The sequence below is a fragment of the Echinops telfairi genome, unplaced genomic scaffold (genome assembly GCF_000313985.2).
Source record: "Echinops telfairi isolate 266 unplaced genomic scaffold, ASM31398v2 ScPeMD7_7469;HRSCAF=8507_0, whole genome shotgun sequence".
Taxonomy (NCBI): Eukaryota; Metazoa; Chordata; class Mammalia; order Afrosoricida; family Tenrecidae; genus Echinops; species Echinops telfairi.
In genome coordinates, this window is record NW_022111372.1 from 66,202,521 (window position 1) to 66,211,101 (window position 8,581).

An 8,581-nucleotide genomic window follows, 5' to 3' on the forward strand; every position below is an offset into this window, starting at 1 on the left:
TGACAGGAAAGCTTTTGCTTTACCGCAGTACCCACAAGATTATTTTTGCTAAATCTGAAATATCGTATCCTGCAAGTAGGAGAGGGAAAAGTAACTTTTCCACTTAATTGCCCTTTTGATTTGTATCAGGTGCCTTATTCTTGCTGCTGATGCCGAGTACAGTTAGAAGAGCTGAAGGGCGATAGATAACAGAGGAGGAGCCTCTGTGTGACTCACAGATGCAAAGCCAAGCGTCTTTATTGATGCTCTTTTTAAAGAATTTGCCGAGGTGCAGCTCACAGTCATCGAAAGGAATGGAAAGCAGAAATCTCTTTGAAAAAAAGAGATAGACTTCAAGGTCAGTCTCCCACAAGCCAGTCTTCCCACAACCCCCACCTTTTTTTAAAAAAACGATAAATCATTTATCTGGGTTTGTTCACTACATGCTGATGCTATCGCACCTTATCGCTAAAGAAACACTTTACTAGCATATTTTAAAAACAGCAATTTATCTCTTCTTGTCCTCTAAGCTCATTTGAGCCCCAAAAGGTCTCACTGAAAAACACCTCATAAGTTGCAATGCTTTTGATAAAAGTTAAAACTATCTTATATCTGCCATTCAGAGTTAAGTTACCGTAGGTGCTTTGAACCTCCCTCAATTTATAAATTCCAGAGCAGAGTCTCCACATTCAAGGAAAGAAGAACCTCATCATGTTATTCCATTTTGTCTAACAATATGTTTTCTGCGGTCTTTATTTCATGCGGGATCTCTCAAGAGAGAAAGGAGTTGCAATGAGTTGTTAAGACCATCGTATTATCATCGCATGATTTGTTAAGTTCCTCGCTGAATAAGCCAAAGGTACTGAAGTGTCAGCTCAGCCCCCATGCTTCAGTCTCAGTGTGCCTGGTTGGGGACCTGGGAATGTGCATCTGACTAGTGCTTGCTGGTGCTGCTGCTCCTGGCCAGAGAACCCCTGGCCTAGCCATAGAAAGAGACATCCATCCATCAGTAACTTTTAAAATATTACTCTATTGCAGGTATAAGGGATTTCCATAATCACCTGAACTCTTACCATGTAATATAAAAATGAAACAGAGAGAAATCATATTTTTGCAATATTAGTTCAGTGAACCTGATATTTGAGACAATGAACATGCACGTGAGCTACAAAATCAAAGATTATGTTTTCTGTAGGAAAAGCATAAAATACTATGTTCACTATGTAGTGGGCTGCCACGTTGGCTGCTAACTGAAAGGTCAGCAGTGCAAACGCACTAGCCACTCTAGAGATGAAGAAGGATGCAGGTTGCCTGCTCCCATTAAAATTTAGATTTAGAAACCCAAAGGGGCAATTCTACTGCATCCTATTGGGGCTTTGTGAATCAGAATTAACTCAATAGAAGTGGAGCATGCCAAATCTTGGTATGTGTGTACATTTTGCATTTTCTACAATTGAATAGTTATACTGTTAATATTGAGTGTGTCTGTGACAGTCAAGAAGAGAGTAATACATTTTGTTTCCAATAATGGATGAGAGGCAAGGGCAATTTCAAATATGGGCCAAGAACTAGCTTATGCTTACTGAAATTGGCAAGGGTTTGTTTCATTATGATCTGTGAGAGAGCTGTAGGGCAGTAAATAGTTATACTTCGAAGATAAATGTCCTGAAGAGCAATCAAGAAACTGAAAAGATTTCTTTTGATGTTTAAATTAAGAGCAAATCAAAATAAGTGATTAATACATCTTCCATGGTTACAATGCAATGTTTTAAGATTTTAATCCTTTTTAACTTGCCTCTTACCTAAATATATTTCTATTCAAAGTTTTCTATAAATACAGAAAGGATAAAAACTATAGACCAAGAGTTGCATATGAGACAATTGAGAATACCAAGTGGAAGTGTGACGTTGAATAAAGAAGACCACAGAAGAATCAATTTATTTCAATGATGATACTGATGACAAATATCGAATGTACATGAACTAACAGGAGAACAAACAAATCTGTCTCAAAAGAAATATAGCCAGAATGCTCCTTAGAGTCACGGGCAGCAAGATTTCGTCTCACTTCATTTGGGCATGATAGCAGGGAGACCGATGTGAGGAGAAGGACATCAGGCTTGGTAGACGAGCAGTGAGAACGAGACAGGCCTGCAACAAGATGGATGGACACACTGGCAACAACAATGGGCATAAACATAAGCACACTTTGTGGGGGGTTCAGGACTAGGCAGCGTTTCCTTCAGTTGTATATGAGGTGGCTATGAGTTGGCCTGACTTGATGGCATCTAACAACAACAACAATTTGGTTTAGCATAATGGTTTCCAGCTCCATCTGTGTCATGATATGTTTGGTTGTTTCATCTGTTTTTCAGAAATGTATCATATTCTGTTCCAAAGATAGATGACCCAACAGAATAATTCTGCTCAAATTGTAGGACAATGTAATTGATATCACATGGAAATACAATTTGGCTGAATACAATTTTTTTTGCATCAATCAACCTTTAATGTCCAAAAGAGGAGTGGATGCAGAGCATAGGAGATGTGGCAGGGTGTTGGCCCCTGCTCCAGAAATGAGGGAGATGAACACAGACAGACACTTCCAACTGGCCACCCATGTCTGAGATGGAAGGGAAACACAGATTTGGACAGCCATAAAGAAATAAAACAAAATCTAAAACCAGCATTCAATCTGCCGCAGGCAGTGCAGGGGTTTGACAGTGGGAACTCCATCCGTCACTGCCCGTCCCCACCCTCCCCTCTGCCAGCCCCGCACACAGAGGGCTGGCTTCTCCTGCAGAGGGACAAACAGGAGCTGGTTCCTCCACAGTGTGAATCCCACCCTCGCTTCCTGAGACTGGGCAGCTCCATCAACAGGGAACCCACGCCCTCACCCAGACGAGGGTCCGCAGCCTCGACTTCCTCCCACTCGGGGCTCTGCTCCCCCTCCACACCCAGAGCCCCTCAGCGCCTCCATGTCCATACCCACCGGCCACTTTCCCTCTCCATGAGACCCGCCCCAGCACAGTGGCAACCCAGCCATCTCTCCCCAGGGTGCTTGCTAAAGCCTTCATAGGCGCAGACAGCAGCAGGACGAGGGCCTGAGCCAGGGGGCTGACACCTGTCCTCACCCCAAACACCTCTTTTTTTTTTTTCCTGGAAGAAGGCAAATTTAATTTCCTTTTCCTCTTGTGACACCGTTCTTCCCTGTCCAAAGGATGCTTCTTCGTTGACGTCTGCTGGGGCTCCAGCTCCTCGTTACCCAGAGGTCTCTGCTCAGAGAGTGCAGCCTCTCAGCGCAGACTACACCGTCCTTTTTCTTCCCTGGGCTCTGCCAGGCTGGGGTCTCCTGTCCCCAGGTCGTCACCGCTGTACTCTTTCTGGCAGCTCTGCTGCTCCAGACACTCAAAGTGGACATAGTGGAACACCTCATTGGCTGTGTTGTGTGTTCCAACTATTCAGATGAAGGAGGCAGGCTGTCTGTCAAGTCATGGACTGCCAGGACTTGTAGGAAACTTTGGTTCTGTCAGCCACCATGGTCCACTGTTGCTGGTTGGTAGAAACTGTTGCAGCAGTACATTGACAGGGAGCTGCCAGAACTTTGACCAGATTCAGAAGAGCACATGGAGAAATGGATATCATGACTGATGTCAGATGGATCTTGGCTGAAAACAGAGGATCCTGGGAAGATATGTCCTTGTATCTTAATGACATTGCAAAGGCATTTGATTATGTGAATCAGGGGGGGGCCAGGCTGGGACTGACTGACAGCCCCAAGAGGGGATGCGAAGCCTCCCGAGAGCTCTGCAGAGCACTGTTTCATATATATATATTTTTTCATATATATATATTATATATATATAAAATGAACCCTTGAGAAGAATGGGAATTATAGAGCACTTCGTTGTGCTCATGTTCATGGGCCATGTGATCATGTACATGAATCAAGAGGCAGTATTGTTAACGCAACAAGGGACTATCCATTGTTTAAAACAAGCAAATGTGTGTGACAGGATTCTATCCTCTCACCACACTTATTCCATCTGCATGCTGAGGAAGTCACCAGAGAAGCTGGCGTCTCTGAAGAACAGCGTGGCATTGAGATTGGAGGAAGACTCGTGACAGCCTGCAATATGCAGCTGATGCAGCCTCGCTTGCTGACGCTGAGGAGAACTAGAAGCACTTGCTGGTGAAGATCCAGGATGGTAGCCTTCTGTGTGGATTACGACTCCATATGAAGAAGACCAAAATCTTCACAACTGGACCTAAAGGTAACAATCATAAAAAATGGAGAAAATACTGAAGTCATCAAAGATTTTGTCTTGCCGGGTTCCACAATCAATATTCAGGGAAGCAGCAGTCAAGAGATCAAAAGAGCTGTTGCACTGGGTACATTGATGCACAAGACCTCTTTAGCGTATTGAAAACAAAGGATGTTTCTTTGAGGATGAAGGTGTGATTAACTCAAGCTATGGTATTTTCCGTTGTCTCATATGCATGTGAAAATTGGACACTGAATATGGAAAATTGAATCAATGCGTTTGAATTGTGGTGCTGACAAAGAATATTGAAAGTAACATGGGCTGCTGAAAGGACAAACTGGTTTCTCTCGGAAGACAGACAGGCTAAGCCTTAAAGGCAAGGATAGTCAGACTTCATACTTTGGATATCATCAGGAGAGATCAATTTCTGGAGAAGGACATCATGCTTGGTCGAGTGGAGAGACAGTGACAAACAGGAAGGCCCTCAACACACTGGATGGACACCATAGCTGCGACCAGGGGCTCACGCACAGGAACAATTGTGAGCTTGGTGCAGGACTGGACAGTGCTGCTTTCTGTTGTACAGAGTCGCAGTGAGTCTGAATCAACTAGATAGAGGACACTTAACAACAGCATTCCATCCTGTGCATGTGCCAGGGCTTCTTTATTCATTTGTCTACTGATGAGATTCTGGGCTATTTCTAGTTTTTTGCTATTGTGAATTGTGCTGTGATGACCATGGAAGAGCATACAACCATTCATATCATGTCTTACTTCTTTTTGGTATAGATCCAGCAGAAGTATTTCTGGATCATAAAGCATTCCTATTTCTAGCTATTGTAGATATGGCCATATTGCTTTTCAAAATGTTTGCTAGCCCACAAGCAGTGCATGAGTCCCAAACTCTCCGCATCCTTTCCCGTATTTGTTTTCTATTTTCTTTTGTTGGTGTTGTTGTTTTAATTGAGCTATTGTTGTGTGTATAAGGATAGCTCATCTTTGTTTTTTTCACAATCATTTTAATGGTAGCTAATACATATTTCATATTGTTCCATAGTTCAATCAAATCAAGCTGTATTGTACAGTTGCTAGCATGATCAGTTTCAAAACAATCTCCTTCTTCTTAAACTCTTTGACATCACTTCCATTTTACCCCATCCCCAACCCCCACACTGTACCCCCCAGAAATCATTATACCACCTGCTGTTTCTATACGTTCATTAATGCTGGGTTTCACACTGAAAAACAGAAAAAACATTAAAAAATTCAAAAGGGTCACCCACAATGATAAACTACTTCTGAGATAAACACAAATATGAATAAACACAAAAACAAAAATACAGAATATGTTGTTGGAGAGTTATCAAGAGCAGTTTTCATGTGTTTGTTAGCCATATAAATGTCATTTTTGGTGAATTGTCTTTCCATGCCTCTTTCCCACCTTTTAATTAAACCAACAAAGCCACACTCACTGCCATTGAATCAATGCACACCCATCTTGACCCTATAGGACATGGTGGAAGTACCCCTCTATGTTTCTGAAAGTAGAAGTGCATTTCTCCTGCAGAGTGGGCTGGTGATGTGGAACCAGTGGCCGTGCGGTTAGCACCTGATGCCTAAATAGTCCTGAATTCTTTCTTTTTTATTGGGATGTTGCAGAATTCTATAGTTTTTATAATTAGTCCCTGGTCCTTTGTGTCATTGCTAAAGATTTTTCACCTGTCCTTTGGTCTCATTTTCATCTGTTGGTGAAGTTTTTTGCTGTGTATAAATGTCTTATTTTAGTAGGTCCCAGTGATCTTTTCTGATTTAAAATAGTATGCTTCCTTTATTATAGTTGGTAGTATGTGTACACCTTGTAATATAGCCCATACGTTTGAGTCAATTACTCAGTGATATTCTTTATAGCTCTAAAATTTTCATTTTGGTCTCGAATTCATATTGAGTTTGTTTTATGTATGGGGTAAGCTATTTCATTCTTCTACATATAGAGATCCCATTTATGAAGCACACTCTTTTGAAGAGGCTACATATTTCCCACTTAATATTTTTTTGCCTTTTGTCAAAAATTAGTTGACTATAGAAAGATGCATTTATTTCTGGGCTTTCTATTCTGTTCCATTGGTCTATGTATCTATCATTGTAAAAGTACCAGACTGAAACACTAAAGATTCTTTGATTGTGCTCCCAACAAATCTGATAATTAATTAATTTGGGAATCAGTCCAAGAATCTACATGTATTATTCCAGATACCACTTTGGGAAATGCAAAAAAAAAAAAAAAAAAGGGAAGGTTCCTTCCTCTTCTCTACCTTGATTCTTACTCTAGGACAACTTTCTACTTTAGGGTTTCCATAAGAATTCAGCAGTGGGGGTCTTAAAGGATTGAGGATAAACAAGTGGCCATCTAGCTGAGAAGCAAAAAAGTCCACATGGAAGAAGCACACCAGCCTTTGTGATCATTAGGTGTCAATGGGATCAGGTATCAGGCAGGCATCAAAGGCCCAGACCAATGGAACAGAACAGAAATCATATCAATGTGAATGAGAGGGAGCATTCTTTCCATGAGAGAGCAAAATACAGATCCAAGTGTCACCAAATTGCCACCAAATCGCTCATGTTTTCCAGGTTTGTTTGTTTGGTTTTTATCAATTAAGAGGTTAAAGAAATTCTGACTATTTTAGCAACATGTTATATCAGAATCATCAACAACAATTGAGTTTCCTTAAAACAATAAATTGACTGTCTCCATCCCAGATCAATTGAAGTTATGAATACCCCCCACATGCCCAGGAATCAGTGTCTGAACAATGCTGAGCAAACAGGCATCAGCCTGTGAAGAGAACAGCATGAACTTGGAAGGTGCAGATTCCATTCCTACAAAAATCAAACAAAAACTGATAACTTGGTTGTTGGCAATTCAGAGTGGTGCCACCAATTTTAAAACTTCAGATATAAATGACTAAGTTGCTCACTTCTTAATGTTTGCTGCTGTGCCAACTTAACAATCTCCTTTATACATTCCAACCACCCATTAACAATGATGTGGCTAATACTTTCAGTCACAGCTTTTCAGCGCTGCCTTTCAAAGCCCTGTCACTCATGACTCTACCACTCATATTTCCCCTTCACTTCTGCCTAAAACATGAATTTCAAGGTCTTTTCCATTCCTCTCAAACACACCCCTCACTTTTCTGGCTTTCATTCAGTATCCCTGCTCTTCTTGCTTTGACAGACTAATGCCAGACAGGAACACATGGCTTTTACAAAGTAGGATGATGCAGTCCGGACAAATTCTTCCAGAGCAGTCAATAGACACTGAGAAGATTTCTGTTTATTTTTCCATTGCACACCAAAGCTCACTAAGCCGACAGCTAGGTCTGGCAGTACGTGTGGTTGTCAACCTGAGGCCTACAGCAGTCAGGCCCAAGCTTTCACAGGAGTGATTCATTGTGGATAAGGAATAGATAGAAAATAAAATCTGGGTGCATTTATATGATTCCAGCCTAAGAAGATGGAGACATTTATTTTAAACACTCTCAATTATTTTATCAGTGCTTTCTACCATCAAAAGCATTGGCTTTAACCAATTTTCTTGGTTTAGCATGGATTTTTCTTGGCGGAGGTAGGAATTGGGTCGGGTGGGCTGCTTTTCGCTTAGCAGTCAGTAGTAAGCTTATTGATTTCCTTGCAGAATACCAGAACCCACTAGAATTGCTTCATGAATTATTTTGAAAATGGTCCATGCAAAATATGCTATTTGATTTTTCCAACAGTCCTATGGTTGAATAATGATCTTAGATAATTTATAACCCTTCTGCAAAAGCCATTGTGAGAATTTATAGTAGATATTTAGGGGTAAGTCAATGGTTCTTTACTTTTGAAACTATAAGATTATCATAGAATAAGAAGCAAGTTTGTGTTATTTAGTTTTTTTTTAAATATTGTACAATGATACTTACCTGGCAGGAGAGACACCATGATCACGGAGGTGGTTTTCACAGGGCGAGGCTCACCCATTGCACTCTGGGTGTGCTGACCCCTGCAATTTCCCCAAATGTGGGAAACTCGACTGCATAATTTGTGGTAGTAGGGGACTGCATTCACACTCTCCCCTGGGAAAAAAAAATTTGCACTGAATCGGGTGAGGGTTTACAGATCACATCAGGTTTCCATTCACCAATTCGTATGCATTTTGTTTCATATCATTGATTGTAATCCCCACAATGTAAATAATTTATTCCACTTCGTTCTTGCATTCCCCATTTCTATTTCTCCTTCCTTTCTGTCCCTACCTACTTTCCAAACTTTGTTCTTCAGCAAATTCTGACTTTTGA

General features: G+C 41.1%; 1 non-coding gene across 1 annotated transcript; it reads left to right on the forward strand.

The window, feature by feature from the left end:
- The first annotated feature begins 8,198 nt into the window (after positions 1-8,198).
- LOC115873604 lies at positions 8,199-8,362 on the forward strand. Its single transcript, XR_004048501.1, has one exon. It is a non-coding gene; the product is annotated as a U1 spliceosomal RNA (small nuclear RNA).
- Positions 8,363-8,581: the final 219 nt, after the last annotated feature.